The sequence below is a fragment of the Ictidomys tridecemlineatus genome, chromosome 3 (genome assembly GCF_052094955.1).
Source record: "Ictidomys tridecemlineatus isolate mIctTri1 chromosome 3, mIctTri1.hap1, whole genome shotgun sequence".
Lineage (NCBI taxonomy): Eukaryota > Metazoa > Chordata > Mammalia > Rodentia > Sciuridae > Ictidomys > Ictidomys tridecemlineatus.
Window position 1 is genome coordinate 194,134,412 of NC_135479.1, and position 12,009 is coordinate 194,146,420.

Consider the following 12,009-nt stretch of genomic DNA (forward strand, 5'->3'; position numbering starts at 1 on the left):
AGTGCCAATATAGTGTTCTATCACTTACTTCAAAGAGCTCATTTATTTTGCTTAGCTCAACTTTGCTTCAAACCAGCAGTTTTCTTATTGGTGGAATTCAATGTTAAATAGTTTGAACATAACCTTGAAGTGAATTTTCCTCTTTCCTTGTACTCAATTACCCTCTTTGAGCTTTTCATAAAGCAAAGGACTGTGCAAGGCTGCACTGTCAGTGCAGCCAAGACCAAAGTGATAGAAGTAAGAAGTGCTCTGGGGAATAGCAAAATGCAATTTCTGCTTTTTACTTGGAAGTTTAGAACCAGCAACAATAGAAACCCTTTGCATTCTGGATTATCCATTTACAGCATGAGAAGCACCACTCTGCAGTTAATAGTATATCTCTGAAGCAGATCTTTTCATATAGTTAACTATGTGTAAAATTGTCTTTCTTTCCTTTCCTATTTGACATGTATTCCAAAGTTATAGCCAACCTGTCATGTACTTCTGCTAAACAGTTTGATCATCCTCAGAGCATTTGATTTACGATGACTTGAAAAAGACTTATGTCTAGAATGCCTTATTGCATACATACTCTTGAATTCACTTTTGCTTAGTTTTTAATTCTGATGAGCTTTTTATTTTTAAATTCACTTCGCTTAACATTATCATCTTTCCAAAATGTCAAGTAATTTATGCTTTCTTTTTTTTTTATTCCATGTAAATTCTCTTTTAGAATTCACCTGTGCTGCTCTATAGGACACCATTCTCTTATCCATAGAAAGTAATGCACTCTTAAAAACTGTGTATTAAAATGAGCATCACCTAGTACACAAAGTCTAAATGTTCCTATTCATGTTTCCTTTCAATTACATTGTATCCATTCTGTTGTAATTAAATCTATCATGAGGGTCTTATTATACTGCAGAGAAAATGATTAACCTCATCATTCACATGACTGAAAGTTGGAATCAAAACTATGCATTTTAGGTGTGCTGCTGGGAGTTGTTTAGAGGTTGGCCGCGCGGTGTTGGAGGCCCGCAGGCAGAGCGATCATGTCGCACAAACAAATTTACTATTCGGACAAATAGGACGACGAGGAATTCGAGTACCGGCATGTCATGTTGCCCAAGAACATAGCCAAACTGGTCCCTAAAACCCATTTGATGTCTGAATCTGAATGGAGGAATCTTGGAGTTCAGCAGAGTCAGGGATGGGTTCATTATATGATCCATGAACCAGAACCTCACATCTTGCTGTTCCGAAGGCCACTACCCAAGAAGCCAAAGAAATGAAGCTGGCGAGCCACTTTGCAGCCTTGAGCTTTACCCAGCTGTCCTTACTTTCTGACATCTTTCTGATAATGTGATTATGTTGCCTTCTTGTTTTCCACTTTGATATTTAAAGGATATTCAATCCACTGTTTGAATGTGCTGGTGACTGCTTTGCTTGTGGAATAGAGCCACTGCTGCCCTGCCAGATGAGTGCTCTGTGGACCACAGCCTTAGCTGGGTGTGTCCCCAGAAGCCACAGTGTGCTCTGTATCCAGCAGAACACACTTGGCAGATGGAGGGAGCATCTAAGAATCAGACCACGGCTGTTACAGGGATTGTGTGAACTTGCCGTTTTAGTTTTTTCCTGCTGGGTGTTGTATGTATGGTGACTTATGGATTTATGTTTCAATGTATTGGAAATTTTCCATTTTATTTGAGAAATCTGTTCAATGTTAAAAACCTTGATTAAAGAGGAAGTTTTTATAATCTAAAAAAAAAAACAACTATGCATTTTAAGTTCCATTTGATTAAAATGTCATCTATTTATTTCCAGGATAACCAAGGATAAAACTATTTCATCTGTTATGTTAAAATTTGGTAGTTGAAATTTAGGGTTAAAAATTACATTAATGACTTACCTTTAATTTTGTTATCATTTTAATAAAATAACTGTTAAATTTTTACAAAGTAACATACATGCGAGTTTTACCTGTGTGTTATAAAACTATTGTTAGAAAGTGAGAGTTCATTATTATTAAGGGAATGATATATCCACTTTATGGCTAATTGAAATGTCTCGTAAGTTCTAAGGTGGCCTGAAAAATATTGTAGGGTAGCAGGGGGTGGAGAATGTGGTTTGAAATCTTGTTCTTCTACTAGCCTAAGGATGGATAACTTACTTAAACTTTGTTGACTACAATATCAACACATATGAAAAATGTTTTATGTAGTTTCTCACTTTATTAAAAACTAATCAACATGTGTTTGAATGTTTGTTTTCTTGTTACACATTTGTATTAATTATTGAAAATATATAAGAGGGCTTCCCTATATTATAGGTTCCTGATCCTTCTGACTCAACCTCTTCACTTCTTTTCCACTTTCATTTTAGTTGATCTGTCTGCTGCACATCTGTTTCTTCTAGTAATTTTTTCTTGTAATAATTTACCTTAACTTATGCAGTGATTATTACATTCTTATGAAATAACAGCAAAGAGACTGACAACTATCTCTTCTTCTTTTCTTACATCTCCTATTTGCTGTAGCTCTGTTCAAATAACCATCAAAAAGAAATGCATACATAAATAAAAGTGAATCATCCATATCATTATGTAAACTAAAGAGCCAACCCATTCTTCCTTTTTATGTAATTATTCTCCATCTTCATAAGGGATCATCTTGGAAGGCTTCTTCATGTATTATACTGAAGGTCCTACAGATATGAATATGACAATATTTAGGTAGATCTCTTCAGAACATTAAGTAAGCATGTCCACCATCGGCTTATGCTCTAAATTTTGAAGGGTATGGTATAATGAGTTACTGTTTAAATGAGTTACTTTCCCTAATTAACAGAATCACACGCTCAGTCAGCAACTTGGACAGTACGTAATTTCACACTCTAGACTCAAAGTTTAGCTGTGCAATTGTTTTATAGGATGGTTATTTCAGAGGAATGTGCGGGCTTGTTCTATTGCACCTATTTTACAGTATCTGAAATTATGAGGAGAAAAACATGGATAATCTGCTTTGTTTTTCACATGAGAGGAAGAAAGACTTATAGAAGAGAATCGTACTACTCTATCCAAGCCCACATTTGATCAGTGGGACCCTGGTTAATCCCTGCTAAAACCCTAGGCACATATGGAAGGGCAATGAAACTTGACATACTCACCAAGCTGAACCCAATCTATATAAACTGATCCTCAGTTGGTCTGAAAATCCACAAGAATATATAATTATTGTTATATAATTAAAGTAGTGTCTTTTAGGATAACAAAATATGCAATATTTTTATGGAAATTGCAAACTAACATAAGGTTTAGTATCAAATATTGGGTCATAATAAAAATCTAGTTCAGCATGACATTATTTTCATTCAAAAGGAAAACAAAATAGGGGTTGGGTCTGTGGCTCAGTGGTAGAGCATTTGCCTGGCACATGCAATGCCCTGGGTTCCATCCTCAGCACCGCATAAAAATAAATAAAATAAAATAAAGGTATCAAAGGAATGTAAGCGTAATATATTTTTTAAAAAGGAAAAAAATAAGATATATAATAAATATTTACTTTTTACTTTCACATTATTTAAGAAATTTAAAGATCATGACAAAAGAAATATAATTTAAGAAATTTAAAGCTTATGACACAAACTGATTTCAGAATTTTTTTTTAAACAAACATAGTTTGCCATCAACTAATTTGGCCTTATTGGTGACGTTATTTTTTTTTTAAGTATTTTATCAAGTATCTATATGTACACTTTGAATCAAGTCATTGCTTATCTTGTCATGAGCAAATGCTCTGGGGTTAGAATCTTCACTTTCATGTAGCATAATTATTACCTCAACATTTATAATTTTTGAGTTTATTTTTAATTTATCTTTGATGTCCCATTTTCTTTCAAATTTAATGACTTGGTACTTCACATAATTTTGAATATATTTGAGCAGATATTTTTTCCCAAATTTAAATCTCCATTAAAAATTTTTAAGCAACATTGGAAAATATAATAAATATTTACATAAAAAGTTTTTAAATGAAGATATTAAAGAGCTAAAATTATTTTTAAGCAGGAAAACATTACATTCAAAGAGAGCAAAGCACTTTCTAGTTTATTCTAACCATTTTGTAGTTTTACTTGATAGTAAAGGATTTCTGATTTTCACATTACTGTGTACAACTTGGAATACAATATTGGAATTTCAACTTCAAAAAATATATCAACGACCTTTTTTGGCTCTTGTTTCATTTTTGTATTCCCTAGTTCTTTTAATCACAACAAATATGCCTTGGGGTTTTTCTTAAAATCATTTTAGAAGTGGGTTTCTGTTATGACACATCAGTATGAAATATAGCTTTCTGATAACACAATAGCTAAAATAAGTTGTTTTCCCCCTATGGGGATAGCCAGTTGTATATTTGGAGTCTATGTGTCTGTACCTTAAAAATTCAAAATATTTATTGAGAAATGATGCTTTAAAACGCAAACATACAACATGTATCCTAAACTGCTTTTTTAGCATAGAATGTATTTTATTATATTGTGAAACTTCATAATAGGGAAGGCAAGTTCTAAATTAAACAGAAACCTAATCAAGTGTTAAAATTCTATTTAAATGATTAATTCTTTACATGTTAGAGTAAAAACTCAAAAATAAATTTAGCATATTTATTTTATAATTAATATGTAACAAAAATATTGTTAAACTCTCTACTATTTTAGGGAGTTCATGTCCCAGTCTATTCCATATGGAGTGTTACCAAGCATCATAGTCCTCTGTAGATTTTGATGCAATGGTAAGAAATTATATTTTCTTGTCATTTATCACATGTATATATCCATCCTAAGTAACTAACTAATACTCACCTAGGATCAAGTGGTGGTTGTTCCTTCTCTGTTTCTTTCCCCACGTGTAGAAAGACGTTTTCTTTTTTCAATACTCAAAAACTAAGTGTCAGGGTATTTGGAATAACAAAAAGTTCTATTTAAGGAATAATAAAAATTAGAAACAGCATGTAGTAGAACAGTCAACACATTGAATATAGGTAATAAACAACTGTGCACATGAAGTTTCGACATTGAAATTACTTCAGTTGCTCCTTCTCTTTTTGGTTTTGAGATGGTCCCTTTGTGTTTATGATTCCTTTTCTACAAAACCCCTTCCATCTATAGATTACTCCTGGGCTATAAAATAAAAATTTATGGCTGGGGTTGTGTCTCAGTGGTAGAGCATTCACCTAGCATGTGTGAGGCCTTGGGTTCGATCCTTAGCACCACATAAAAATAAATAAAATAAAGCTACAGCTAAATAAATAAATAAATATTTAAAAATAAAATAAAAAAATAAAAATTTAACAAGTTCAAAAAAATTGATACCATACAATTCTGTTCTGGGACCTTAATGGAATGGATTATCATCAAATAACAGGAAAAACTCCAAACACTCAGGAATTAAGCAACATATTTTCACACAATATATTGGTGAACCAATAAATGTTGGACAATCTAAAATGTGTTGCACTTTTAGTGAATGTTAAACTTAGTGAAATTTAAATTTACTAATGTAATGGAATTTATAATTGATTAATTATTAATTTCTGTAGTGACATAAGTTTCTGTGATATTAAATTTCTTCATATTACTTATTATTTTTATTAATAGATTATTTGACATTAATTAACAGTGAATTTTAGTATTAAATTTACTAATTTAAATTTACTAATTTAAATTTCTCCCTAAATGCAAATTTAGGGAAAAAAATATTTGTTTAGTCTCAAATTATACTACAATGATATTTATCAATTACAAAAGGAAGAACATTGATACCACAGTAGATAAACCTAGAAGATGAAGTGATGAAGAATAATATCAGTTGTAATATGACTTATTAACATTAGGTACCCCCTGAGAGTTTGCAATGAGAATAGCACTTCATTCTGTAATACTCTTCCCAAAAATATGCCCTTTCAATCTACACCATGCATGTACACAAAAATAACTGTACTTGAGAGCTGTTTAGTAAAACAAAAACAAATGAATAATGGAAATCAAAAAAACAAAACCTTAGACTAATTTTTTTCAAAAGAATCAAGATCAAGAAAAATTAAAGAAGACTGGGGCTGGGGTTGTGGCTCAGGCAGACAGGGCTCGCCTAGCGCATGTGAGGCCCTGGGTTCAATGCTCAGCACCACATAAAAATAAATAAATAAAATAAAGGCATTGTGTCCAATTACAACTAAAATTAAATATTTAAAAAATAAAATAAAATGAAAATTAAAGAAGACTGAGGAACTGGAGCTCATTGAGGACCCTATAGAAACACAACTAAATGGAATTTAGCATCTTAGAACAAAGGGACATCGAAAAAAAAATTAAAATTGAGTAAGATCTTAAGTTTAAGGAATGTCACTCTAACAATTAAAATGTGGTTTGGGTTATGATAAATGCTGTGTCGTTCTGTCATTTTTCAGAGGAGGATGAATGAAATGTATGTAATGAATTCTGTACTGTGGTTTTTCAACTTTTTTGAAATTGTGAAATTAATTTGAAGTGAAATGTTTAAAAAAAGAAAATAATGGTAACTATTCTATTACCCCTTCTATCCAGACTCTTACATTAAGTGATCTTTTTACAAATATAAAATAAAATAATGAAACAAATCAATTGTTAGATTTAGAAATTTTCTTTAAATTATCTCAAATGTATTTTTCCTACTTGTAAAAAAAGATTGGAATTACCAAGACTCATAATTAACTAGAAAGGACTCACACACAAGAAAATATTGTCTTCATTTATTTTCTATTATCACCAAAATTTGTGAAGAATCACTGCCTTAAAAAAAAATGAGAATGTTTGCCTTCTTAAAAAAAATGATCTTATCTGAAAAGTAAGAACTTAGATTTTAATGCTAGTATCAAATTTGTGAGGAGATTTATTAATGCAGATCAAATTTACTTATGCAATATTTATTGTCATACAACCATAAATGAATAGAGTACACTGAAAAAGACTGTCATGAAGACTTGGTGGCCTATTATGAATATAATATACTTTAATTTGAACATGTAAGAGGCTTTTCAGTACTAAATAACTTCAACTTATTTCTTCATGTTGATCTTGACTAATTTTGACTTTTCACATGATCATGTGGCAGAACACAGCTATCAATATACGAATTTGTAAACACAAGCATATTTATACATAACTTAATTATTCTTCTACTCTGTAGTTTTTGACTTACAGCCCTTCCTACACTCTGAAATTCTATAGTTGAGAACTTGAAACAAAAATCTTTAGAAGTCTTCACAAGTATCATTGTATAATGAAGTACACGGAACAATAGAGGCGAAGGGCAACCTGTATCTCAAAATAACACCTTTGGTTTAAGAGTGCAGAGATTCCAGAGTCTTATGATAAAAGTCATTAGTGTGATACAGATTCTTGATTACTTTTTTTTTTTTTAAAAAAAAAAGCTTTGAGATTATCCCACTTAGTGTTTTAGCCAAGTCTTTTGATTAGTTTGGAGTTAATCAGCTCTATCTCCATTCTTTCACTAAGGTAAAAAAGTGTTTTGAAGTTCCTGTTCTATAAAGGGCACTGGTATCAATGGCAGTTCATTTTCTCCTGGGATGCTCTTGCAATTTTGCTGTGCTAAATGTTTCCTCCAAGCACTTAGTGAAGGCTGAGGTCACCTCTCTTATTAAAGAAGAAAAATTGCAACTCTTTAACTCAAAGTTTCCCAAAGTGCTGTGTAAATTATAATTTAAAATTAGCTTAGAATTAATTTTAAAATGACAAAGTAGCATTTTATCTTTCTTGCTATGACTTTTTTAAGTTAGGTAAATATTAACTTTAAGCAAAATGTCATGACCTAAAAGGCATTCATTTATTCCAAAATGCCATTTGCTTTTTAAAATATAGAGATATAGTAAGAGAAATATTTTTTAAAGTTGTCTTAAGACAATGTCACTTTCTATGTAAACCTATCTTCTGTAAAAATGAGAAATTTTCCAGTTTCAACATTTTCTGAATTTATTTGTTAATAAATATCTCTAGCTACTACTATTATTGATAGACTTATAGTACTGTTGCTACTTTGGATGTTTGAAATGTTGCTTTAATCTTACTATGAAGTCTATATTCTGTTTAGTGTTCTATATGTCAGACTGACATTCACAAACTCAGATACTAATTTGATCTTAGAACACTTTTTCTGTTTCTGTTTGGGAGAATAGCCTTTAATTCGGATAAAAACAATAAACCTCTGTATAGCAAGAATTTAAAAAGAAACTGAGATAACTTTGCTGTCTGGAAAATAGTAGATATTTAATTAGTTCCTACACATATAAGAAATGCAAAGATAAAGATGTTTTGGCAAGAAAATTATTTTTATAAGGTGTCTTGAGTTAAAAAAAATTAGAAATCAATGCCTTTTAAGAGATAAACGTTTAAATTAATGTATTTTACATAAGATTATCAATTGTTTAAAATAGAACAAGTCCTAGGCCAATGTCTTGACTTCCAATCTTCTTGAAACAAAGATATAAAAATAAATCTGCCTTGGTAAGGGAACATATTCAATGAGAGAAATCACCAAAAAGGAAAAACTAAGGCAAATATTGTTCATATTGATTCAAGAGGGTTTTTAATAGAGAATTTCATCTTTAGATTTAATACAATTATCCTCACTAGTTGCTTAATTCCTATGAAGCAGATACATATGTTTATATGACATCGTATTTTGAAGTTAAATACAAAAACAATCTAATTCAATTCCAAGCAATTCACTGCTCCTTTATGGATAAAGTGGTTTAGTTACATACATTTGAATACTAGTATAGCATTAACTTGTCTTCTCTCTCTCTCTCTCTCTCTCTCTCTCTCTCTCTCTCTCTCTCTCTCTCTCTCTCTCTCTCTCTCTCTCTCTCTCTCTTAAATACATCTTTCTGTTTTTATGGAATTTTGATTTTAGTTGAAGTAAGAAAGTTAGATCTCATAGCAAGTAAAACAGACTTAGGAAAAATTTTTAAAATAATGCATAACCACTTTTAGACTTTTTGAGAATCATGTGACAAATGAGAGCAAAACCAAACCTTGTGAGCTGAGATACACCTGCTGCATCACAAAGATGTACCTAGAAATACTCTTATATGCACAGAAGTGCTATCGTGCACAAGAATCCCTTCCAGACAAAAAGAATAAAAAGTAGAATAAGTAAAATTATAGGGAGATATGGTCACTTCACCAGTTCAATTAGGAACTTGGCTTCAGGGGGACAGCTTAACAGAAGTGTGTTAATTACAAATCAGACATTTTCATAAAACTTGAAATCTTGGTGTCTACTGCTTCAGTTCAGGGTTACACTTGAAATAAAATGGGTAATCTAGTAATGGGGGATAAAGGGAAATACAAACTGGTTTCAGAAGCAATTTTTAAATGATATCCAATATTATTTCTAAGGAAAATACAAAATTAAACAATAAACATGCCCGAAGAAGGAAATTGAAAAGCAATTGAATAAACTCAAGACAGTGATCCTATCAAACATTGCCTATTTTATTTTTATTTATTTAGAAACAATAGAAATAATATGGAAGTAATAAAACAGAAAACACCAACTTGAAGCAGAGAGAGTGAAAGTTGGTATTTCTCTCTTTAACATATGATAAATGGGAGAAAAAATGTGTTTCAACATTAGACTTTGTCAGGTTAGGCAAACAACTCAATATTTTAGGTTATCAGTAATAAATGGGAAATAAAGCATATCATTTCCAAAACAGGGGAAGAGAAAAATTGATTAAAAAAATGAAAGCAGAACAAAACAAGGCAAAACCAAATAAAACAAGCAATCAAAGAGAAGGCAGAATAAGAGGAAATAGGAAGAGAAAATAAGTGATGGTCTTAGATCACTTCCACAGAAGCAGAACCTTTGATGAGTAGTCTTGTGTTAGTGATATATATAAACTAATGGGTCATGGAAAGCAACAAGACAGAAAAAGGAAACAAGCAAAGCCAGGATGTGATTTCAAGCAATCTAATCAAATCCTTTAGTCTTTATGTTCAATTTAATCTTTCGTGAGAGCTCCAGGATATGTTGCATTTCAGAAATCCTCTAAGCCTGATGTGCTTGGTAGCAGAGTGCCCTCCCATACATGGTCATGATCCTCCAAATAAGAGCTACTGTTTCAGGCTGTCATACATCCAAGGTTGTGCAAACAAACAAACAAAAAATACCTGAAAGAATACAGGGGATACTGTACCAGTTGGTCACAATATTTGTTTCAAGAAGGTATAGAGGAAGTAAAAATATAAAATAATTTAAATATTATGAAATATACCAATAGTGATAAAACTTCAAATGGACTGAATTTTCCAGTGACTAGCAGAGACTGCAAAATTTGATTGAAATAAATTTTATTTATATTCTACCAAATTTTATTTATATTCTTCTTATAAAAGATAAAGATAAGGAGCATGAAAAGGCATAATTTAAATGAACAATAGTAAGCAAGTAGAAAATAATTAGAAAGTATGTATTTCTTTTTATCAGGTGAAATTTTCATAGATATAAGTGTTTTATTAAGGATGAATTAGGTCCTCAGATGAAGTTAATTCAAATCACCACAAATATACAACAAAAAAAATTACTTCTTACTAAATTATCTCAAAAATATATGGAACAAGTGACAGAGCCATATAAGAAATTTACAAACCCACCTCAGAGGACAATTCTTATGCATGTTGTACAATACGCATACTAAGAAGTTGTGACCTGACAAGAATAGCATAAAGGAGGAAAAGTTTACTTTGGCTCATGATTTCAGAGGTTCTGGCCACAGTATGCTAACTCCATAGCTCTGGACCCAAGGTGAGGCAGAACATCATGATGGAAGGATGTGACACAGGGTAGCAGATTAAGACATGACAAACAAGAAAGAGAGTTCTGTTTACCAGGGGGAAATTATAAAATATCAGAGTCATGTCACTAGTGACCTACTTCTGTAGTCACACATGACTTGCCCACAGTTACTGCCCAGTTGATAGATGTCAGAAAAAAAAAAAATGGGTGGGAACAAAGCAATATTGAAATCCAGCTGGGCAAACAATCCTATAGCTCTACATCAAGCATCTGGGGCACATGGCTCTATGATGTTCTCTCCAAGGAGCTTGTATGGCTTTGCACCTATTGACTTGCTGGTTCCAGCCCACATGGACTATCTCTTGGCTTGTTTTTACTAGATTCCTGTAGCTTCTCTTGGCAGATGTTCCATATTACTGGTATCTTATAATCTTCGAGGTCTCCACCCTAGCTTTGGTTTCTTCCATCATCTTCATGTATCACTATCTCAGGAGCAGCCTGCAGGGAATCCAACCTTGCTATACTTTTCCTGTCCTCCCAAGTCATTCTTAGAAAACTCAGGTAAGCTTCCATAAACCTATAACTCCAGCATCCTGCATGCCTGCAAAACCAGCACCACATGGTTGATGCCAAGTTCTGCCACCATATCAAGCAATTACAAGTATTCTTGGATCACAGCTGCAGCACACTCTGAGTGCCTGGTCAGCTAACACGGTGAAACACCTAGACTCCTCTGTGAAAGCAGGGTGTCTCTATGGTCTCTTATTAAAGGAATGTCTACTCTGACACCCCTGAGCCTGAGATGGGTATGGTCATTCCAATACCTGAGAAGCTCTCAAGTCTTCTTTTCTATTGTAAAACACTTCTTTCCTTCTATCTGTATGCCAAATACTTTGCATCTCTTCAGCTGTTGTGGCTTAACAAACATAACTTCCTCAGCCCCAGTTTTACTTGCAGTTTTCTGACCAAACTGCAAGTTTTTCATATATTTATGCTGTTGTTTTTCTCTTGATATCAGTAGACTTGGCTAAAATACACCAGCATTATTAATGCTACCACTTTAATGCTGTGCTGCCTTGACATATCCTCTGCCAGATTAATTAGTACATCACCTTTTCAACCTCACAGGATGTCTCAGGGCATGGGAAAAATCAAGACATCTTCTTTGCCAGAAGGTA

At 32.4% G+C, this 12,009-nt stretch overlaps 1 pseudogene; it reads left to right on the forward strand.

Annotated features, from left to right (window-relative positions):
* Nucleotides 1-1,004: 1,004 nt before the first annotated feature.
* LOC144375901 (cyclin-dependent kinases regulatory subunit 1 pseudogene) lies at nucleotides 1,005-1,736 on the forward strand (annotated as a pseudogene).
* The last annotated feature ends 10,273 nt before the right edge of the window (nucleotides 1,737-12,009 follow it).